General features: G+C 40.4%; 1 protein-coding gene and 1 long non-coding RNA gene across 3 annotated transcripts in view; one reads left to right on the top strand and one right to left on the bottom strand.

Annotated features, from left to right (window-relative positions):
- The window catches only part of DHRSX (dehydrogenase/reductase X-linked), a 168,435-nt gene that overhangs the window by 67,572 nt on the left and 75,945 nt on the right, over positions 1 to 24,918 (bottom strand). The window lies entirely within an intron of this gene.
- Positions 4,467 to 17,261, top strand: LOC118245686 (uncharacterized). Its single transcript, XR_004777933.2, has 3 exons — positions 4,467 to 4,786; positions 15,434 to 15,465; positions 17,028 to 17,261. It is a non-coding gene; the product is annotated as an uncharacterized LOC118245686 (long non-coding RNA).

Genomic DNA, 24,918 nt, shown 5'->3' with positions numbered 1-24,918 from the left:
CTGGGACTAACTCAAGGGCTGTGATGCAAGTCTGCCCAGACGTGCATGATGACAGAGTGTTTCCAAAGGACTACAGAATGCTTACTTTAAAAGAACTGCTGGAAAAAAAAAAGCCAAACAAACAAAACAAAACAAAAAACAACAAGGCAAATAAGGCGTGTACCATCCATTTGTGTATTGGGTACAATAATAGACAGTCATCACAAATGCAGCCAGCACAGCATCTCCTATTTATGCTGTGCTCCTGCCCTTCTGCACTTGATGACCTCTCTGACTCCTACACCACAACCACTCCAGAATCTGCCCTATTCTGCATAAGAAGCCAAGATTCTCAGGAATTAAATATTAAAGCAGTTAATGCAGAGAAAAACCTAGTGTGTGCAATGGTACCTACGCACTGGTTGACCCCTAATTCCAGCTGCATTAATGGTGACAATATGCATAACTTTGGCTCCCGATTCATTAAACTATTTTAAGCATGTGACTGTGAACCAAAATGTTGGCTGTTGCCTGATGGGGACCTTACAAGTTCCCCCTCACCCTGCCCAGTCTTCTCAGCCCTCTATTGGTCTGAATAATGTTGTGGTATTTTTACAGACCACCGATCTGTCATAGACTTTCAGAGACTAAAAGACAAAAAAATCAACAATGGATAGCTCTAGCATGGATTTACTGCCTAAGCTGATGCTTGAGATATGCCATAGAAGAAGGGGACAGATGAAGCACATCCATCTGCGAAGTGTGTAAGTGCAATGCTGCGGACCGAAATACTGAGCATACCTAAAGACATACAGCTTGGGTATGGTCATTAAAAGATATACTCACGGCTTTAGTTGGACTAGTTTGTCTACAGCCTTCCAGAAGGCAAGTGAGAACACTTACATTTAGCTGAGCCTTCCCTGAGTCACCCATTCCTGTGCCACCAACTTTAAAGGCAGTTGGGAGAGACTAGCTTCCTGAGCCCCATGTTAGCCTTTGTGAGCAGCCTCTGAATGGCATTCTGCAGCCTAGGCAGTGAAAAAAGAGCTCTGCGCTGGTGTTCACAACATAAAGAAAAATTCACATTGGGCAAATATTAGAAGCTTATGCTTCCCCCACTCCCAGGACAGTTTGAACACTGTCTGCTCAAAGAGCTATAGAAAAAAAAATGTATTTAATGGTGCTATTTCTTAACCATGTAACTTTAACCTATTGTACTAAGAGAAAAGAGAAAAAAAAATCTTTAGCTTTCCAACAGACACTTTCACCTACAGAGGTGGAAGAGTAAAATAAAAAAGAAATTTGTCCTCAGAAACTGAGCAATCTGGCTTTGCTACTTTCACCTTCTGTAACAGAAGTGTGTGGACTAGTCCAGTGATCATTTAACCTGTTAAATTCAACAAACACCTGTAGCTCTTGTGCACTGGTTAATCAAAGAAAGCCAACTTCCAGGGTAAGAACAGTGTTTCAGTTCTCTCCCTGCCAAATGCTCGCATTACTGCCAAAATATTAGATCATTACAGGAGAGTCTCTGAATGGATTCACCGTTCACGTTCCCTGAGCACTGGGATGTAGCAGCAATACAAAAAAAGAGGTAGTCCATGTAAAGCACCAGAACTGCTCATGTGTGACTCTGCTAATTGTACTGCAAGCTAGGATGTTATTTACATATGTGATCATTTTAGCAGGATTCCTACACTGCAGGCATAGTATGCTCTGGGTTTTCCAAATATATAAGTAGTGCTTTGCTGTATAATATTTAATATTTTATGTTCAGCAGGGACAGGCCTTGAAAAAGAAATTGTCTATCATCAATTTATAAGAAAGGTTTAGAAGATGGTGGCAGTGGGATCCATAGTGAGCTCTCAGGGTGAGGAAGATTATCTCAGCTTCCTGTGGGTAAAATTTCATCCAGATTATTTACTGGGGAGGCTTTATTTCTCTGTGAATAGCAAATACAATTATAGATACATAGAAAATTTCCTCGTATACTTGCTAGAAATTACATGCTGTCTCCCTTTCCTCTTCCTGCATTTAGGTGCTCATCACCCAGATTTATGACTGCAGAGAAACAGAGTCCTCTGATACCCTCCCTTGTTGTGATGGGAAGAATTTCTTTGATTTTACCCCACTGAACAACAGCTTTGGGAACCTCTCCGTCATTTCTAGCACCTACTGCTGTGCCTTCACATAGGTTGAAAGGAACTATGAGTTTGGCAGCTTCATAGCCCCATTCATAGCCCCCGGGAGAAATGGTGGAAAAACAACATCCACATCAGTTTTGATCTGGGGCTGTTATTTGGAGAAAAAAAAAAAAAAAGTGTTGCAGTGAAGATGCTTCTAAAATCTCTTTTCAAGGTTGAGGAAGGCAGCATTGATCCTGCTGACTGTTAAGTATATTTTCTTCCTTCTGTGGGGACCTGAAACAAGAGGACTGGCTCAGGTAAATGCCGTCTGCCTCACGGGGACAGAGGAGCTCACAGTGAGCGTCTGAAAATTCATCATTTATGGACAGAAGAATAGATGGTTCCACCCATACTATATATATTTGGAATATATGGAATACCTCCATTCCTATTATATATATTTTCAGATGTATTTTCTTCGTACTCCTGGTGAGCAGATTTTATTTTAAATTTCATTGTTACATTTTGTGAATTGCAGAAATGTTGCTTTTTATTCTTGGATAACATTTATTCTTTTCAGTGATTTAGCCCTACACTGTGACTTATATCTCATTTAAAATGGCAAAATATACAGTGCACATTCGACATGCACATCATAGTGTCCTCATATTGACGTTTTCCATCGGGAATGAAACTCAAGTGAAGAGCTGTTTGGAAGTAATGCAGAGTCAAGATATTAAGGAAGATAAAAGTCAGCAAGGGCTTTACAAGATGACGAAATGGAAAGGTACTGCAGAGGAAGCTAGGAGCACAAGTGTTCTTAGAAAAGATGACAAGTCCTCGAACTGATTTAAACTGGTATAGTTCTGGTAAGTAAATGGAAGTATAATTTCTTTCCTATTTCTCAACTCTGGACTTGCACATCCGCAGTTAGTCTTGTGCAGTGTAGCTTAAAAGTTAAGGTATTGAATCACTTGCATCATTTGACAATAAAGATTTTCAGAAGGACACCTACATGCATACAAAAAAGTAACACCGAGGACAAAAAAAGCCTACTGATCTTTTGCTGGCAGCTTTTTCCTTCAGAATATTTGATTAGACATGCACCCTGACTAAAACATGCACCAGTGCTGCTCTGGTGTTGTTCTCCTCTTGACTTGCAGCATTTCTTTTTTATATGAAGTGTACTGTTCACAAGCAAGTGTAATTTATTTATTCAAAATAATTTCTCCAAGGTAGCCAAACCCTACCAGTTCAATTTAGTTTCAAATTAGCTACTGTGCTCATAACTTTACACCCCTAAATCTTGCTTCCCTAAGTCTCCCTAATTATTTTTTTACTGTGAAAGTCTACTTTCTTCACTCTATATAATTCGTAAAAGAAGCTCTCACTCATTCTAAACACATCATAATAACAAGAGAGAAAAAACATATGAGCTTAGTGAAAAAGAGAATGTTCAGAAAATCAGGGGGCTGCTAAAACAGAGCTACCTTAACTACAGGCACTCCTAAGGCCATAATATCTGTAGAACAGATACTCTTAGTTGCTACAGTAAGGAATCTACAATTCCAATTAGCCTGTTTTTGGATGGAAATAGCTCAGAGCTGATTATACCCTAATTCTTGTAGTGGCCTAGAACTGATCCAGGCCACTTGCTCATCATTGGCACGGATCTGGCTTCCCCCATCCTATCTGCAATGCAACTGCCTAGAGATGTGAACTGGGTGAGTTGTCACTTAACTTTTACTTGCTGACACAGATTTTTTAAAATAGATTAAGACTTTCTGTGCTACTTTATGGTAAATATCAAAGGTTTAAGTCAATACTGAATACAATGTAATTTGTATGTCTTAGTCTGCTGCGCAGGCATTTCTTTCCATAAGCCAATATCAAATATATACCAGAAGATCAGAAAGAAAATCACTCTCAGTAGGACTGCTGGTCAGCACTACGTCTGGATATTTCATAATGAATTAACTTTCCAATCCATGGGTAAAGTTTAATGTAAGAGAAACATTATATGATGGCAAAACAACTCCCTTATTGGCTACATTTCCTGAAAAGAGCTTGCATTTCTATGTATGACTGCTTACCATTTCAAAACCACCATAATAAAAACCTTCAGTATAAAGAATAATGTTTGTAGTATGCATTGGTACTACCATGAAAACAGCTCAGCAAATATTCTGTTCTACACCTCTATGGTAACAGACTGAGGCTGATAGTGTCTATGTTGTAGTACTTTAGGACAAAAAGCTCAGAGTCAAAGGAAATAAAACGAAGAAGAAGGGAATATTTCCAAGCTTCAGGCAAGAATGTCATTGAGCTGCTCAGAATACATCTTTTGTGCTGGACATAAGAACTACCATAATACATATTTCTGCAAACACCGCCTTCCCTTTCACCAGAAAGTTTTCAGTTGTTTCCCTTGTGTCAGTTCAAGCAACCATGTGGCGAGCCAGAGCAGCTCACAGATGCAGCTTCAATGAACTTTCCATTTTCTTCTTTTTCTTTTTTTTTTTCTTTTTTTTTTTTTTGGAGATGGCCTTCACATGGGTCCGTGAGTCACTGCTCTCCTGCGGCAGCAGGGCTGGTGGAGAGGTGCAGTGGGAGCAGGCAGCCGGGGTGGAGAAGCAAGAGGAGGACTGCCCCTTCCATCCATGGTGCAGCTTTAGGAGCAGGTTAGTCACAGTTTCTGACCACCTGGCGGGGCAGCTGCTCTTCCCCATCATTCCTGTCCCCCTTTGCTTCTTCCACACAGATCTGCTGGTGCAACCACCAGCCTGGCTCGTGCCAACTTGTACCTGGGATGTTATCTGGGTCACAGCAAGGGAACATAAATCGCCTTGGGCAGCACTGCCATCGTCCTTTCCTACTCCTCTGAGAATCAGGAGGCCTAGCCTTGCTCTTGCTTTTCTCCAGACGTGACACTAGGCTGTTTCTCTTTCAGGCTTAAGACTTAGGACCGTAGAGTTCTTCTAAGATATGATTCATCTGACCTGTTTCACAAATCTAGTTTAAGATGAGATGAATCATGTCCTACAAATGTTTATTGCTTTCCACAGACTCCAAAAGGAGCTTGGGGACACTGACTCAGATTTAAACCTCTGAGTTATAAACCTTAAAAATTAGGTGATTTGAACGCCAGCTTTCAGATTCAATTAATAATGAACAAACAGAGAAAAAGAGAAAAAAACAGAGAACCGCACATGCGTACGGATGACTCAGTGTTATTCACCATACTCAAGATTCGGGGAAAAAAAAAAAAAAAAGATAATGACAACTTCCAGGAGGATCTTGCCAAAGGGTCTCAGATAGCTGGGTAACACAAAGAAAATTAATGCTGGAAAAAAGATAAGGAGTCTTGCAGGGAGTGTTTAAATTCTTCTCATATCGTGAATGGCTATGGAATAACTGTGACTTTTCAACATAAAAACAGGGATATCATTGCATACCCTAATTGATGAGCACATCCCAAGAGTCAAAGAAGGTAAAGATAATTGTGGTGTTTGGGTTTAGTGCCATTATGTGCATACATGCACATAACTGAGACTGAGCTCAAGCAAACTGTGCAAGACATTAGCATTTGTAAAATAACAGCAGTATAGCTTTACATCCCAGGTGAGAAACGGCAGTTTTGCAACTGCTCACAGTTCTTGTAGCTACTAATCTGCTGCAGAGATCTTAACTACTTAGCAAAGTGAGAGGAAAAAAAGGTGCAAAAGAATAAAATACCAAGAATAGAACTACAGTATCTTGACTACTGCTTCAGAAGCTGCCCTCTATACTGGACTCCACCTCCTTTCTCTTTTTATTTCCATACAAAGAGATATTTCTTATTATTTTCAGAATTGTATTCATATAATATATATATATTTGAGATTGATTCATCTGTGGGAAACTTCAGAACTTTTCCACCCAATCCTGTTCTGTTACTTACTTTGCTATTCTTCTATTCTTCTTCTCATCTCAAACTCCTTGCCTGTCCTCCACAACTTTTAACATGATCACTGTAATGTAGTGTCCTGTTTAGTGATGGTGCTTTAAAGAAATTCTCTTTCATAGCAGTTCCCTGCTATCGCTGACCTGTAATTTCAGGCAATGTAAGATGGAGCAGATGTGCAAGGATCCACAATGCTCTTCTTCTGCATCTCAATATTTAGTGTTTTGGTTATTTTTTTTTCTTCTTGAAGGCAGGTTGGCTTTTGGAAATCTGAATAATTTTTACTTTTAGGAATGCTCATTCTGTGTACTGTTCAGTATCAACTCATGCTGACAACTGCTTTCATGAGACATTTTGTGGAAACTCTTCCCCTCATTAGAAAAAAATTCCCTGGGAAGAAAATGCCAGGCTGAAAAGAGTACACTCTCATTTGGGAACAATTTGGGAAAGAAACAGATACTTTTAACCCCATGAAAATCCACTTCTTTTAAAAAAAAAAAAGTATCAAAACATTTTTCTCTGAAACTTCAGGAAAGATATCAAGTGAACAAGAAATGGAAACTTAACTCTTTCTTGTGTTCGGTGTTATAGTCTTTGCCACTGTGCTTTACGCCAGCTCTAGGAAGGACTGACTGTATAGATAAGTCTTTGCATTCCCATTCAGAAGTTACACCTGGGATTGAGTAATGCCAGACGGAGTAATGTCATTGAGTGGCTGGGAAGCAGAAATGGACCTGGGGGTACTGGTGACAGTGGGCTCAGCATGAGCTGTGCCAGGGGAGGGTCAGGCTAGGCATTAGGAAAAATTTATTTACCATGAGGGAGACAAACCCTGGAACAGGCTTCCTAGAGAGGTGGTTGATGCCCCATGCCTGTCAGTGTTCTGGAGGCATTTGGACAGTGCTCTCATTACTATGCTTTAACTTCTGGTGAGCCCAAGTGGTCAGGCAGATGGACTCAAAGATCTTTGAAGGTTCTTTCCAACTCAACTATTTTGTTTTACTTCTGCAAGTGGGATTTGGACTAGTGAGTACCCTAGGTGTTTTGGGAAATGTTGGCTATAACTACAGAAAAGCTCACTAACAGGAGACTGGAGAGCAAGATTCATAGTTATGGTTTTTGCTGACCTCAGAGAAAATCAAACTGCCAATCTCAAAGCTTCAGGGACCCCCTGTCTTTCCCCTGACCTGCCTGGTCCTGCGAGTATAAAACTGAATGGCTCCTGAAAGAAATTCTTACTTTTTCTTCCTTTTGTTTGAGATGCCAGTAAACAGCTACCTTAGAATCCGGTCACATTAATTCAGTAGAGGTACTGGTTATTTTAGCCTTGACCATTTTATTTTTTGTTTGGATTTTCTTTTTGGTAAGTGTGCAAATAAACTGCACATTTTCAGGTTCACTATAGAAAGAAAGCAGCTCACATGGAGGCATGGACAGGACCATGTGCACAAGCACATGCCTTCCCTAGAAATATTATATGAATTAGCTCACAGGTTCTGCATTTGTCCCTTGAGGAGCCCCTCATTCCAACACGAGCATGGAGAACATCCTAACTCAGGTACTTGCAGAGCAGGAGGAGAAGGCTCCTTCTCCAGATCTGTATTTCTCATTTATAGAAGGTTGCAAGGTGACGAAGAATGTGTTAGTGGTACTACAGTGACGGCAGCTGAGCTTGCTGCATTGGTCAACAAAGTATAGCTGCAGCAGAACATATAAGAAGCATACGCTTCAGTCTGCTTCTGTGCACTTCTGCTCTCTAGTTAGCAAGGAGGAAACCATCAGTAGGCAGAAGAGACTGTCTCTTTTGAAGTGATAGTCACAGCACTGTTGTTTTCTTCAGTGCACACCCTTCAGGGACAAGCTTTTAAGTGTGGGGAGAGAGAGAAAATAGATTCCCATTAGTCTGCTTTATAACCACGTACAACTTAAATATAGGCAAACTGGATTCTTCTAGTTGGTCTTTTACCTAAGAAACTAAACTCATAAAGACAAGACCTCCTAAATTTTGCATCCTTTGCAGGTAATTAATAATGTACGAAATCATTCTTCCTACACTTTCTGATGCACTATCAGTTTGGTTAATGAAGAAGCTAGAAATTCTTCTCACCATAGATTACTATTTCTAATACGGTGATAGCTGTGGTCCTGGCATTGTAAAGTAGGGGAGTAGAGACAGGATTTAGGATATATTTTTTTATTTCTGCCTAGCACCTAACCAGCATTTTCAGGGAAGATAACCCCCCTCCACTCTACACTGGGAAAGAAATCAGACAGTAACTTTTATGCAGTCAGGTATGCTCTTCTAGCAGCACTCTAACAGCACTGCTGATCTGAACACTATATTTTGAACACATTTTGGATTGCTGCAGAGCTGCAAGATCAAAAGGCTGCCATGCAAAATTCTGGTGCAGCGTGCTGCAACATATAAAAACCACACTGACAGATCTTGGCAGATCCTCACCCACCATAGTACCTCCTTCGCCCTGGGTTTCGGGCTCAGCTTGACTCACACATGCAGAGGGCTGGACCCAGCCTCCAACTCCACGGTGGGCATTGCATGGCCCACCCTGGTGCTGGGTAGGGTGGGGAGGACAGGGGCAGGTCAGCCCCTTCCCTTGCCCAGGAAAGGATGTCTGCGGGGGTAAGTGTCTCAAAAAGAGGGGAAAAAATGGGAAGCTGGGTCGTGGTGAGACCCAGAGTGACCGCGGGCACCGGAGCTGTGTGCATTTCCTCCGGCTGCTTCATCAAAGGGACGCGGATCTCTCCAACCACTGTTTTTAGAACTGAAGTAAATTTGGTTAGCTGTGTATAAAGCTCTAGAACAACACATTTTTAATGGGCAGGTAGAACATTAATTTGAGGGTAAATTATATATTTAGGTTAGCAGCTTGGCTGCTTTGTTGATTCGTTCTTTCGGACTACTTGGATGCTGGCCATCACCGTGCTGTGATTTATCTCTGTTTAATTTTTCCACTTTTTCAGACCCTTGGCTGTTGATAATTCAATTTCTGGCAACTGCGGACCTTCACTCCCCATTACTAGTTATACCCCAAGGCACACATACTGCCATCTGCGCTGTAATGGTGGTGGTAGCTAGTGGATGTGAAGAGGCAAATGTCCAGATGCCACTTGGGATCTGAGACAGCTCTAATATGCAAATGATGCTTGGATTAAAAATACCCTCTGAATTCAAATATTAGCCACTCAGAAACACTAGGACACTCACCCAAGGGACTCCCTTCACCCCATACTCAACTTCTGCATATTGCTTATTCCAAGAGCTCTAGCGGCTGCAGATACCTAAATGCTTTCCTTTGATGATGACCAGAAGAAATCTGTCAGGAGGTTTGTGCCTACAGCAAACCATCAACTTCTGCTTGGCCAAGAAGTGCCCCTTGCATAACTGCTTGTGTCAGTGGCACAAGGTGCTGAATGGGTTTAATTGTTGGGAGGCTACATCCCCTCTTCATCGAGGCTCACAGCCATTCAAGTCTTGACCTGAATTGAAGAGGAATGATTATATTTTAGGAAGAAGTTGCCCCCAAATCTTTCGTAAAAGCTCAACAGGAAGGTAGCCTACAGACAGCAGGGTGGAAGGAAAACACGTGGATGGCTCCCAGCAAGAAGAGGAAGCCCAGCCCCACAATGAGTGCTGCACGGGTCACAACCAGGTTAATCCATCTTTCTGACCTCCCATGTGAAACAGAGACCAACCTGACAGTTACTCATCCTGAGCTGAACCTATAATTTCTTGACAATCTATGGCACACCTTGATGACTTACTAGCTGAGGGAAGCTAGCAAGAAACATAGATGCTGCTTCTTCTCCACAGAGCTAATTATCTTGAGATGTGGAAAACCCATGTGGCCAGCGCTGTGTTTTCCCATCCTCTGATGAGAAAGGAAGACAACGGAGGTTATCCTCTGTTGAGGAGGGTGACAGAGCACTGGAACAGGCTGCCTAGGGAGGCTGTGGAGTCTCCCTCTCTGGAGATATTCAAGGCACGTCTGGACGCCTACCTGGGCAGCCTGCTCTAAGAAGCCTACTTTGGCAGGGGGGTTGGACCTGATGGTCTTTCAAGGTCCCTTCCAACCCCTTCGATTCTGTGATCCTGTGTGATCACCAAGGTGGTGGGGAGTTGTTTGTGACACCACTGGAGCATTCCTGTGTTCCCTTCTAAATCTCTCCTTGGATAAATATTTAGCTATATAAACTGCAAGTCTATTGGTATTTCCTGAGCGGAGACCCATGGCATGCTATCCAGGCAGAGTTTCACCTGTCTATACCCAAGTGGCTCAGTATCTATCTAATAACGTATCTTAAAAGTTCCTGGGCTTTGCAGTGAGAAAGCTATAATTCTCTCCCTTTTGATAGGCACAGCTATGTACAATACACATCCAAACAGCCTGTGTGGGTGACTTCCATCAGTACTCCGCCTTCATTTTGGTTTAAAATTACCTTCCCAAAGAGAAGGAGGTGAAGCAGAAAGACTTCAGGGCCACTAACACCTATTCTCCATTAAACTGTTCTGAAAGTCATGAAGAAAAAGCTGAAATGATCAGAGAGATTTCCTCTACCTATTTTGGAAACCACTGCATTCTTTTTCTCTTAAGAAATCTCCTTGCCATCACCTCAGCTAAGAAAATGAGAAAGAAAAGGAAGCCTGAGCCAGAGAGAACAGAGAACAACTTAAGACATTTGGGCAACCTGGCATGTAATTTTGCTGGAGGGCAATATTCTCTTTCCACATCATTTTGTGTTTGTGGGATAAAGGACTTGTTACAGCTTGGCAAGGCTTTTTAGTGGATTTCTAACAGAAGAAAAAAGAATTTAAGATGTTTGACTTGCATTGTTCCAAATTACTACATTTTTTAGCTCTAATCAACCTTTTTTTTTGATCATTGCTCTTTTAAGATATATTTCCTTAACATAAGCAGTTACATTTTCTCTGCATAAACTGTGAATCGCAGCCATGATTTTATACTACTTTACTGTAGGACCATTTGCAAACATCTCTTAAAGAGTAGTCAATGAGCACATCAGCAAAGATTTTCAAAAACTGGAAATATTTTCTCAGAATTATCAATGCTGCCACCTATTTTATCACTGGCAACTGACTACAACACCCAACCAATAAATTTTCACCTGAGATGCAGTGAGCAGTGACCATCAAAAGGCATGAAGTGTGCAATCAAAGTTTACACATTATATTCAAAAGCTGCAGGTTATATTTCACCCCTGAATTTGAAACAAAGGCATTCGTACTCCATGCTTAGAGCAAAGAGTCTTTCCAAGCTCTTTGACACTGATAAGGTTAGTTTGCCCACTATGGGGCAGTTTCCTTTCTCTGTGACCCTTGGCTTATTGAGTGTTATATTTTCTGACTGAAGTGAGTCCACTCTTAGGAACAGACAGTTTATGCTCCACACCTTTTTCACAATAGTAGGATTGTCAGACATTTTCTATAATACAAATGTGTGCTATCCATTAATTCCTGGCAGAAGCATCAAATCTGTAAGATTTTATTTTAACTATAAGGGGGGAAATAAGACCAAGCTATTAGTGGGGAACTGAAAAAAAATGATGACTGACACAAGAGAAAATCTTACAGCTGCTACCTACACAATTTAAAGAGTATATCCATGCTCTCTCAAAGATTATCTGAATATTCTTTCTGTTATACTCTGGTCAGGTTGTGATAAATCCATCTATTAAAAACAGTTGGACTCAAAAATCAAGAAGTTTTAGAGACATTCTTCGCATTAAAATGGAAGGGAGGGAGGAAGGGAGGACGGACCTGGAGAAGGGTCATTGATCAGCAGGAGAGTACTTGAAGAGCAGCTCAAAGGAATTCCAGCCACTCCAGCCAGTAAGTCAGCTTCATCAGGGGCCCAACTCAAATGTCTCTATGCTAACACATGTAGCATGGTGAATAAACAAGAGGAGTAAGATGTGGTGGGGTGGTTCCCATGACTAGAGTGTTGGGATTGAAGGATACAGGCTCTTTAGGGAGGACAGTCAGGGGAGACGAGGAGGAGGCGTTGCCCTCTATGTCAGTGAGCAGCTGGATTGCATGGAGCTCTTCCAGGGGATGGCTGAGGAGCTGACAGAGTGCTTAGAGGTCAGGATTACAGGGAGGGCAGGGACAGAGGACATTGTAGTGGGAGTGTGCTACAGGCCACCTGATCAAGAAGACCAAGCATTTAAAGCCCTCTAGGGACAGATAGAAGCAGCCTCACATTCACAAGCCCTGGTCCTCATGGGTGGCTCCAACCACCCCAATATTTGTTGGAGGGACAGCACAGGAGGGCATAGGCAATCTAGAAGGTTCCCAGAATACTTCGATGACAACTTCCTTCCCCAAGTGATAGAGGAGCCAACAAGGAGAGGTGCTGTGCTGGGCCTCATTCCCACCAACAAGCAGGGGCTGGTGGGGAAGGTGAAGCTCAAGGGCAGCCTTGGCTCCAGTGATTGTGAAATGATGGAGTCTGGGATTCAGAAGGTAGCGAGGAGGGCGCACAGTAAGCTTCCTACCCTGGACTCTGGGACAGCAGATTTTGGCCTCTTCAGGGATCAGAGTAGAGCACTGGAGAGAGGAGCGGCCCAAGAAAGCTCATTAATATTCAATATTAATATTCTTCACTAAGGGCAGATCATGCCTGACAAATCTGATGGCCTTTTATGATGGGGTTACAGCACTGGTGGATAGGGGAAGAGCAACTGACATCATCGACCTGGACTTGTGCAAAGCATTTAACACTGTCTCTCATGATATCCTTGTCTCTAAATTGGCGAGACACGGATTTGATGGATGGTGGGTGTTGCATTAAAGGTTGAAGTAATTGGGAGTGATGCCCAAGTAGCCATTATAAGTAATATATATAATAATATATTAATAATATAATTATTAATATAATTAATAATATATAATATATATAATATAATGTAATGTAATATATATTATATAAAATATGAATTGGCTGGATGGTTGCACTCAAAATGTTGCGGTCAACGGCTCAATGTCCAAGCAGAGATCAGTAACGAGTGGTGCTCCTCAGGGGTCAGTATTGAGACCAGCACTGTTTAACATCTGTGTCAGTGACATGGGCAGTGGGACTGAGTACACCTTCAGCAAGCTTGCCAATGACACCAAGCTGTGTTGTGCGGTTGACATGCTGGAAGGAAGGGATGCCATCCAGAAGGACCTTGACAGGCTTGAGAGTTAGGCCCATGCGAACTTCATGAGGTTCAATAAGGCCAAGTGCAAGGTCCTGTACCTGGACTGGGAAAATCCTAAGCAAAAATATAGGCTGGGCAGAGAATGGATTGAGAGCAGCCTTGATGAGAAGGAGTCGGTGGTATTGGTTGGCGAGGAGCTCAACATGAGCCAGCAATATGCGCTTGCAGCCCAGAAAGCCAACTGTATCCTGGGCTGCATCAAAAGGAGTGCGGCCAGCAGGGCGAGGGAGGTGATTCTCCCCCTCTGCTCTGCTCTTGTGAGACCCCATCTGGAGTGCTGCATTCAGCTCTAGGGCCACCAGCACAAGAAGGACATGGGCATCTTAGAACAAGTCCAGAGGAGGGCCTCAAAGACGATCAAAGGGCGGGAACACGTCTCCTATGAAGACAGGCTGAGGGAGCTGGGGTTGTTCAGTATGGAGAAGAGAAGGCTCCAGGGAGACCTTCCAGCTTTCTACCAGCAGCCTTCCAGTACCTAGAGGTGGCCTACAGGAAAGCTGGGGAGGGACTCTTTGTCAGGGAGTGGAGTGATAGGACAAGGGGGAATGGCATTAAACTAAAAGAGGGTAGGTTTAGATTAGGTATAAGGAAGAAATTCTTTACTCTGAGGGTGGTGAGGCACTGTAACAGGTTGCCCAGAGAAGCTGTGGATGCTCCATCTTTGGAGGTGTTCAAGGCCAGGCTGGATGGGGCTTTGGACAACCTGGTCTGGTGGGAGGTGTCCCTGACCATGGCAGGGGAGTTGGAACTGGGTCATCTTTAAGGTCCCTTCCAACCCAAACTATTCTGTGATTCAGTGATATCTAGTTTAGTGGAACCTTAAGTACACTGGATCATACATAGATATGCCAACCTAATTCCCTTAGGATACAAATCAATAAGAAAAATGCTTTAAAAGTGTATTTTTCTCACCGTCATTTAACAACTTCTAGAAAGAGCAACAAAATTTTCAATATTGTGCGGTTGACCAAAACATACCATTTTCACACTTCCAGCAGATCTCACTCCTTTCAAACAATTGGAAAGGAAAACAGGCTACAGAGCCTTGTAAGAGAACATCTTAGAAAAGCCACAGGTCAAAAAAAACTCTGACCCAAGTATGCAGGTGAGTCAGGAAAGATTATCATGCAACAAGGCTTATATATTTAAAACATCACACGATTAGAAGAGCCATAGAAAAGGGTGTGATTTTTCCTATAAATAGAGACTCCCGTAGGCCCTTATTTCAGTTACTGTTTAGTGGGATCCCTTTGAAGCAAAAGGATGAGCTGTCATGTGGGAGAACATCAAAGTAGCCAAATAACTACGCATTAGTGCAGCAAGTGCTGCATCTTTCAGTTATCTCTTCACAGCTCTGTGTTTCTGCAAGGCAATGTGGATAGCATACCAATGTCCACAAGGGTGGCCCAGAAGATACATCACTTAGTCCATGATGATAACAAATGGTAAGACTATCAGATTATAAACAAAGCATGGAACTGAAAGATTTCTAAATCAGAGTTCGTATCACATTATCCAATCTACTTGGAAAGAATGCAGTGGGAAAAGTTGCTATGAATTCTGAAAAAGCATTAAAAAATCATCAGACCATGCAAAAGACATCTCTGTAACCTCTGAGCTATTTCCTGACTATTTATCACATTTATTCCAGCAGTCTCTGTCCTCAACACATTAAAATGTAGCATTAGTTTTTGGTAGTACTGGGGAAAGTACTTATAGCTATTTGAGCTTTTGAGAGCTGCTTGAACCCAAGATTTCAAACAGTCTGTAAGAAAAATTGGAAGAGTTTATCTAGGAGGGTTAAATACTGCAAACTAATTATGTACATTTGTAATGAATTCTTTCTCTGTTGAAATGGTAAAATTGATCTGTGACAAACAATTATTAAAAACTCATGTGTGAAAATACAAAGGCAGTTTTCTAAAATAATTTAATGGCTGACTTACTTTAATTAGTGGTAAATTATTTATTGCAAGTTCTTTAATCACCTTCTATTTACACAAGGGAGCCCCAACCTTGCTTGAGCTACAGAAATCACTACAACAATAAACAATAAAAGATATTATCTAATCCTTATGGTTTTTGTCTGTGTTTGTGGAAGGGAGGGCAAAAGAGAAGAAAGACTGGTTTTTATTCTACTCTATAGGGTTACCAACAAGCAGATTATTTGCAGTTAAGGTAAGGAAGCACAGAGTGAGCAGACCATCAGAAATCGTGAGTATATCTGCATGCACTATGTCATATCCCTTCATAAACTCATCAGTTGCTGTCTTAGAAATGGGTCCTTTTCCCAGCAATTACAGGAAGGCTGACTTCAAATCTCACTTCTTCAGTTGGTGGGAAACTTTTTCTAATTTCTAGACTAAACCTATTCATAGCTATTTTATATCTAATTGTTTTTGTAAAATATCTTTTACTGTAAATATATTTGTACTGCTTTTATTATTTGCCCTACTGATATATTCATGGACAGCAAAAGTACCATCCCTTGCATTTAATTATTTTTGGACAAAACCAGCCAAATTCACTTAGTCTTTCTTGTTTGTTTATTAGAGCAGACTCTGTTTAACTCAGAAAGCATTCTCTATTTCAGCTTGTGCTCACCTCCATTGAAAATGCAGAGCAGGACAGTCTCCTGCACTATAGGTGGAACTCAATTATGTTGGTTCTGATATTTCCCAATTTCCTTTGGTTATATGCCATCAAAAACATCTTAGGATCATTTATCTTCTTCACAGATATATGAAAGTTTAAGCCGCTATAGCAGTGGCTTATATTTGTCACCTTTAGTCATCTTAATAACTCTGAATACACTGATGTCTTCTTTTTCCTCAGCTTTATCTTTTAACTGATGAGCTTTGAGTTTATAGCTGAGAAGTTATTTTATGTTACAGTTCAGGGAAACCTTTTGATACACCAGACAGAAAGAAGGCACCTCAGTAATAACAGTTTGCAGATTATTAGCACTGTATACTTCTGCTGAATTTCACTGCACCGCAAAAATCTCCATGTGAGATTATTAAAATTTAATATGAAAACACTCAACTAAGCCATGCTGGAAAATCTGCCATTAACATTCTTTAAAGTCTCATCATACCAATCCAGGGAAAAATCAACTATGAAAGGTTTGGAAAAGATCACCTTTAAATAATGCTCTTTGTTTTCCATATAGGGCATGTAGTGAAAATCAGCACCAAATATCAAAGTGACTTTTTAATACATTGCCCCTTCTTTTTTGCTAGATCTTTAGGGGTGTATAAGAAGCAAAATGGGAGGGCAGAAGAAAGGGCAGTATTTTGCAGTAAAGGTTGCTGAACTCTCTCAAAATGGATAAAACCAGATAAAAAGAGGTCAAGAATGAAAAAGAAAATGAAAGCAGTTTTCATAAGAATTAAAGCTATAGTTATACAAAGAACACAACAGCAGCAGTTAATTAGACTTTAATTAGTTGGAAGAAAGTAAATCAGCAAAGTTTTGAGCAACTGTTTGTCGAAAATGCTTCAGCTGCCATGAAGAACTATTAGAAAGGATACACACAAATTGGGGGGAGGGAGGAGATTGTTTGTTTGTTTTGGGTTTGGATTTGTATGTGGTGGAGGTTTTTCTCTTTCCTTTTTTCTCTTTTTTTATGGTAATAAAGGATTTTAAAACTTCTTTCAAGCTTTGTTATGCTACAACATGTAAACAGTACATAGCTAACGAAGGGCTGTCTCTCTATTTCTAACTTGCATTCTAATCAGAGAAATCAAAGCACTCCAGATGCAACATCCCAGCCACCAACAGCACACCCTGCATCCGGAAATGCTCTGGCCTGGCTGAGCTCCTGACGACAAACTCCAGTCCTAGAACTACATATCCTTGAGAATAAGTCTTATTTTCCTGACTGCAAGCTTCTTTAAGAAATGATATTTGATATTATTCTTGCCTTCCTGTATAATACACCATATTAATACAAACCGTGTGTTAAGCCTCTATACTTTGCGTACGTCCTTCTTTGCCATTATCATATATTGTCCTACTGGTGTGTATGTCCTGTCACAACTGCCATTGATCCATCACATCTCTTCTGACTTGTGTCTTTTCTGATTTCCTATTACATCCTTCTCTACCACATTTTCAGGTAGAATGGGAGAGACACAATTCAAAGCTCTGCTCTACTGTTCCTTCATATTCTGCAGCTCCCACTGAAAGCAATTGTTTCTTCCAACGTTTAGGTATTTCCTGCACTGATTCTCTGTGCGAGCTTGCTTGATTTTACCCAGGGTGGTTAATTGAAATTCATCTAGCTGTGACTTGGAGAGAGACTCTTTTTCAGAGAGTACAGTGATAGGACAAGGAATGGTTTTAAACTGAAAGAGGGTAGACTTAGATTAAATAAAAGGAAGAAATTCTTTACCACAGGAGTGGTGAGGTACTGTAACAGGTTGCCCAGAGAAGCTGTGGATGCTCCATCTCTGGAGGTGTTCAAGGCCAGGCTGGATGGGGCTTTGGACAACCTGGTCTGGTGGGAGGTGTCCCTGCCCATGGCAGGGGAGTTGGAACTGGGTCATCTTTAAGGTCCCTTCCAACCCAAACCATTCTGTGATTCCATGACTGATGGCTACATCTGTACCAACCACTTGCTAGCTCATGTCCTATTTCCTTCAGCTACCTGTAGCATCTAGTGACCCCATCTTGCCACCTTAGTCTCTATCCCATTATTTAAACATCTTGCTATACATTCTTTCCAGTGTGTCAGAACTGGAGGATCTCACAGCAATCAGTGGAACATTTCAGAAGCCACTGTCATCCCATCTGACCTGTGACCAACAGTCAGCATAAACAAGCTTGATCTAATCCTCCCCTCCTGAAAAAAGGACTGAGTGCAACCCTGAGGTCAGATAAGATTCACTAGACACCAGTGTTGCCGCTCATGAACATTCTTACTCTGGTAAAATGCATATAGACTTGAAAATGCAAGGCAAATTCAAATAGATGAACAGCAAGTATGTTGTGTAAGAGTGCTTTTTGTTTTCTATTTTTCCCTTAATGAAATTTCATTATGTTGTAAAGCATCTTAATGAAATGCATACAGGAAACAAGCATAAGTTGCTTGAAAATTGGAGTTAATTATACATTAACTGCAAGTCTTGTAGGCAATGGCCTGAGCACAGTACTTAAGACATTTATCATCTGAAGTTTAATAATAAAAACAACAAAAACGAATGGTTTTTGTCCTTACAGGCTTATAAAAACATTAATTAAGTGGCTCATTGATAAGTAGAAAGTCAGTGGGGTATTAGAGTTGGGGTATTCTTTCTGCATTTTTTCTCCCACTTTAGTTCATTTGGAGCACTTTCCCAACACAGTGTTGGCATAGCTCTGTTTCTACTGGTTAACAAATATTTTATCCTAGATATCGACAGGATAAGACAAATGACAAGGAAATCTGTTAAAAAAAAAAAACTTTGTTCTCTAAAGAGAATTCTACAGTCAGAGCTCTACACACCTAGCTCCAGTGCTTCGGAGACTAACTTCAGCTTCCTCACGTTCAGAAGAAATGTGTGGGATCTGGAAATTCTGGAGGGTGACCTTCCTTCACTGATTGTATCAGGAATAAAACAATATGAATATTTGCGTAGATGGTTAGAATAAACAAGAGTGACAAGAAAAAAAATTTCCCACTTTTTTTGTTCAATGATACTAATTTCTAGCAGTTATGCAGAATTTATAAGTACTAAGATAGTAATTGAGTTGGCCAGTTTTACATATCAGAGATATCTTAAAGAGAAGTAGATAGTGATGTTAGTGTCCATTGTTTCCTGTAAAAGCAGGTGTCCAAATATAATGACAATGCAATGACTGAATGCTTAGTGCCTGCCAATCTACTTCTACTATAATGCTGAAAAATGATGCTGATTTACCTGTTCAACTGTCCTAGCCTTTTTTTTTTTTAATCATGAGAACCTACTGACCCATCTAACTATATTGGTCTCTGTCTTCTCTTGCTCACATCATAACATTTTTCTCAGAGACCCAGTGGGCTCATTAATTTACATTCCAGAGCTAGGAACCCCACTCTAAGTTACGTAGCCTATTTTGATATAAGCCCAGAAAAGATGAAAAATCCATCTTGTCTGGAAAATTTGTGCACAAGTTTTATCACCCTCTCTATTAAAGAGAATTTCTCATTTGACCTCCTCTGCCTTTAACTGATGGACAGAGGTCTGATAAATAGCCCCAAGTTTTCAGAGTTGCAGTTTTCACAAGAGACCACACATCAGACAATTGCTTTTATAACCATGAGAAATGTTGTATTAAAACTAGTTAGTTTTCAACTCTCCCTAAACATGTTCTTATTTGCCTTTTTTTTTTTTTTCCCCTCCTCACTGCTGCATATCAAAACCAAAGGCCTTTTGGTTTCGATAACTTTTGAATTCCTTCTCTTCCAATTTATGGCAATGGACTGTGCTATTCCAGGAAAATCTACAGGGTCAGACAAACTGAACACAGATTTTTTGCCTGAGGTCTAAACTAGCAGCAACTGGCAGCATGCAAGCCGGCTCTGGTCTGGAATTTGATGTGGAACTTTGCATAAGCAAATACACTTGGCAAATACTTGGGTAACACCTAAGTTTCCCTCTAAGGCACTTTCTCCAGCCGCTCAGTTATTTCCTTGATCCACCCTTACACTTTCCCCAGTTTTTCCAATACCTTATGTGTGTGTATACATGTATGTATACACACATTTTTTGTTGCATCACTTCTGATTTTCTAAATGTCCTTTAAAAAGGCATGTATATTCAGAGAGTTAAGGGTTTTAATGTGCTGATCATTTTTTGATTTTGCACTAGGCTGCATAAAGTGTGCATTTCTGATTTCCTTAATCTTATGTATCAAAAAAGCATGACCCTATATTATTTTTTTTTTTCTCCAGAAAAAAAGGGATTCATGCATACAATTAATGGGAGGACATGGAAAAAGAGCTAAGGCAAGTCCTTGACTTGCCTACTTACTTTTGTGCAGCCTATGGGCTATCCTAATTTATTAAGGTTAATAGTGAAATTATTCTAACGTAAAGCAAGCAATTTAACAGGTATGTAATTTGGGGGGAAGATAGTTTTTTTTTCTTTTCCAGGCCAAATGTAACCCTGCCAATTGGAGCCACCTCTCCCCCTGAGAAGACAAGCGCTTCCAATGAAACATCAGGAGACCGTTTTCTACCCAGAGATTTGCATCAACACCAAACAGTGTTTATGCAGCTCAAAAACAGTTAACCAGAATTTTCAGGAGCTTTTCCAAGTAATTTTCCTTGGCATGGGATCAAGCACCAAGAAGATATGAAGTAAATGAAAAGGAGAGGAGGTGACAGAGATTAAAATGCCAAGCCAACACACTGTGGCTGCTGTGCGGAGTGCTCGGAAAAGGCCTCGTTCCTTACTGGGCTTGGTGAGGTGAGGGACATTATTCATGGAATGCTTTCTTCCTCATGTGGTTTCTGCTTCCTTACTGAAGGTGCCGGCACTACCCACGGATGGGTATGCCATGTGCTGGGTGGGCAAAACACCCTGCCCCTGCTGCAAAGGCACCTGTGCTGCTTGCCCCAGGAGGTGCCAGCCACACAGACTGTGCACTCACAGCACCCGGACTGTGGAAGACGACGGGAGGCTGCCGTGCATTTCAAAACCAAGACTTTTTGGTAAAAACATTGTGCTGCTATGAAAAGGACTGAGAATCTCGTTTTCTAGATAAATGGACCACCAGATGAAAAGTACAAGGAAATAGCTATGAAAAATATGTCAGAGCTGCACTGCAGGGTTTTAGTGGCATTTTCTTCAAACTCATTATCGAAATTAATTCACAAGACTTGCCACAGCCACAATGCTGATAGGATATAGCTGTAATACTTTAAGCTGCTGTTAAGAATTCAAAACATGACAATCAAAACAGTCCTCTTATATATGATTAGAACATTTATTTGCTTGTTCAACGCAAAATTAAGTAGTAAAAGCAACCAGCAGCTGGGAAGGCAGCCAAGCAATAAAATTGATTGATTGCCTAAATACGTAAAAATCATATCCACCACTTTCAAACATTCTCTCAAAAGCAGAAAATCATCTCTTCAAGGTTACCAAACAACCTGGTTAGACAGGATAGTCAACCTGCCATTAAACAGAAGACAAAGTTTGTCTATGTGGTATATCTAATGGTTGCTCAAAATAGCACGTACCTCCATAAATCTGTCTCTGTTTAAGCTAATTACCAGAAGTTATTCAGCAATGACATTTTTCTTTATTCTTTGACTATGTCAGATATACAGTTGTGTCTTGAGGAAAAACATATCAGTCATATAACCCATGTTATTTTCAGAAAAGATGCATTCTCCAACTTCATTTTACTTTGCTATTGCTTCTTTCATAGATCTCTTCACTGCAGCATGTCAATTTTCTTTTTCGTACATTACAATCAGCCACGTAAGGATCCAGCTTTCAAATTATATCTCTTTCTCCTGTGCTGCCATCATTCTCTCAAAGTCAATATTGTCCAAAACCAAGTGTTAAACAAGTATTTATGTTAAGAGTGGGAATACAAACTGCTGAGATGCAATCAGAGTTTGCACACTCACAGATAGACTTTGCCCTGAAAGGCTGGTATTTTCAATATCTAGTTATCACCAGAGGTGATAAACAGTATTTATAATGTGAGCAAATAATATCTTACAAATAAAAATATTTAAATTGAGACACTTAACCACTTTTCCACTGAAAGAAATCACACCTAAAAAAGCTGAATTCAGCCTCAGAGAGGGTGCTGAATGCAACACTTCGCCTTCCAGACAGAGCCAGGTCAAAAGAAGTTTCTTATCCCAATGGACTGCATCAAGGTCCCAGTTGTGCATGCCAAATTCACATTCTCTTCATTATTATTGTGTGTGACAGCTTTAGTCAATTTGAAGAATGAGAATTCATGGCCTACAGCATTCAGAGGGATTCAGTACCTCATTCTGACAGGAGCCATTGAAAATCCAAGTCATAAATCTGACTTTGCAGGCTCTGATCAGGAAAAAAAAAATACTGCTGACAGGTCCAAAAAGTTGCAGGAATGCTTTTCACATAAGAAGTTGCTTATAAGACAAAAGGATGTCGTTCCTCAAACTGTATGAATAAAATCTAACAAATATACAGCAATAAATATCTTCAAAGGCTTTTGTAAGTCTTAATTAACCAAAATTAATTTCACTAAAACTTCTACTTGACTCTTAAATGGTTGGTTAAACAAAACACCCAAATAAACCTCCTACTTGCCTGCTTAAACTAAAGAACGATTTCTGAAATAGATTTAATCCACATTAATTACTTAAAATAATAAAGCATCATGAATTTTACCTATGTATATTGAATGGACATTACTCAGCAATCTCTGAGCTGTAAGAGTTGCAATAGTCCTTTTGGTTTTCAAATTGTGGTTCAGTTTTCCATATCATTGTAATTACTGCAGCTGCACTACTGCCAACAAGATCCTAGACTCAGAGCTCTGGGCTATGACAGCACATCTAAGTAATCACCATGGGATACTGGGCTAAACTCAAACAGGTTTCTTTTTTATGAGCTATATACATGAGCAAAAGCCGGAGCATGTTTAAACAAAGCAAATCAATTCAAGTCAAGCCTCCCTGCTTAATAGATTCACACAGCTTATTAAGATGAGCAAACATGCCTTAATGAAGAACACCCATCTTCTAAATGAGAGGAACAAGGACTCGGTTGTGCTGCTTAGGCAGGGCAGGGCATAGCCCCAGTTTCAGGCTGTCTCAGCACTCAAGGAAGTGAATCCACTACAAAACAAGTTCACTGCAGACTCCACTCCTCTACCCACCTGCCTTAGTCCTACTTTGCTACCCAGCAGAGTGGTTATGGTTATCTCATGACTCACCAGTGGGCACATCACACTTTGCAGGACAGCACAAGCAATGGCTATGGTGACTGCACATTTAGCTGGCTTTTCAAATGATGGGATGGCTTCTCTTACTTCCCCTACTGCAGCAACTAGAAAGTCACCAAGTACTTCAGATGCTAAGGTATAAACAAATACTGACTCTATAGGAAGACTTAGAGTAATATCATTAGTCAGTGGAAACTACCACCATGAAAACTTTTCCATTCATCATTGTCTTCCCACCCCAGTACAACTTGAAGAAGCTGTCAATATAAGTTGGTCAACACTTGTGTCACCACTGGGCTGTGCTATCGCAGACTCTACAGGTCAATTCCTTGTCAGTTGTAGAATACAACTAATATCTCTAATTTGTCTGTGAAGCAACCATTGCCACACTATGGCTTATGAGTGGTGAATTTTGCTTAATACTGTGAAAGTTTCAAAAACAAAAGTACTCGTGAACAGATTTGGAGGTGACAATTCTCAAAAGAGAAATACAACTCTCCTTAGATTATACCACACTTATGTATGAAAGTAGTCAGGGTATTCTTCTGCGTTACATCTTTGACAAGACATTGCTTTTCCTTGTCTTTTTGCAGCAGTTGTGACTATGGACAGCATATGCAAGAGGAATGCAAAAATGATACCGTTTTGATTTGTATCTCTTAGTGACCTCTTAACCATGGTAAATTTGCCCAGATGAGTGACTGAAGTTAATGGAAGGCTCAAAGGCTCTAGAACAGGAATTGATTAGCTGAGAAATCCCTGTCATGGACACTGGGCATGGGTCTGTGGTTTATATACACAGACATACAACACAATCATAAACAAACCAGTTAACTCATTATGCAAATTTTTACAGCTAATTATGAAATACATATTAAAGTGTGCTTCATACTCCAACATATTTCAATCTCTATGAAAATGATTAAATATGGAATTGGTAATTAATCATTTACTGCAAAATTAAAAAGGAAAATACAGGAAAAGGAAAATGATTACTATATGGCACTGTGGCTTCGTGCAGAATCAAGTTTGAATTTCAAACAGAAAATCCAGCTTGCTTAGAGATTTTTCAGTTTGTCTTATTTTCCTGTTTAAAAAAATGGCTCTGACATCATCATTTACTGTGCACAGTACATCTTGCAATCTTTCATATTCTCTCTGGTTGTGTCACCTCTCTGACCAAACAACCTGAAAATACATGATTATGTATGAAAAGAATTCAAATTAAGAAAATGCTAATATTAAGTGGTATTGCATGACATTAGAAAGCTCACTAACATTACTGAGCAGATTAAATTAGCATTTTTCCACAACATTAAGTCTGTCACGGAATGCAGCTCACCGTACATGCATTTCTCTATCTTTTATTCAAATTAGCTCAGGGCTTTTCCTTGCGTTGTGGCTTTATCCTAATTGAGAATTATGATGGAGTAGTCAGTTGTTGCCCAGGTAACACCACTCACAGTTCTGAACCCCACCAGGCAATCAAAATATGCACTGAATAAATAATGCAGTATCTGCCACATGAATGACTGGTTCTATCATGCACAGAAGTATTTTAATATTTTATTTTCCCCTCATCAGTGAAGAGATACTCTTTTGAGCTACAGATACCTGTGGTTTTGTGGTTAGAGCTATATTTCATCATGATCTACTGCGTATAATACATCCATAGGCCATGAAAAGAACTTTTCAGATACATGCAGGCTG

Source organism: Cygnus atratus, chromosome 1 (assembly GCF_013377495.2).
Source record: "Cygnus atratus isolate AKBS03 ecotype Queensland, Australia chromosome 1, CAtr_DNAZoo_HiC_assembly, whole genome shotgun sequence".
NCBI classification, from domain to species: domain Eukaryota; kingdom Metazoa; phylum Chordata; class Aves; order Anseriformes; family Anatidae; genus Cygnus; species Cygnus atratus.
Note: the sequence above shows the minus strand (reverse complement) of the source record. Positions and strands in the feature narration are given on the sequence as shown.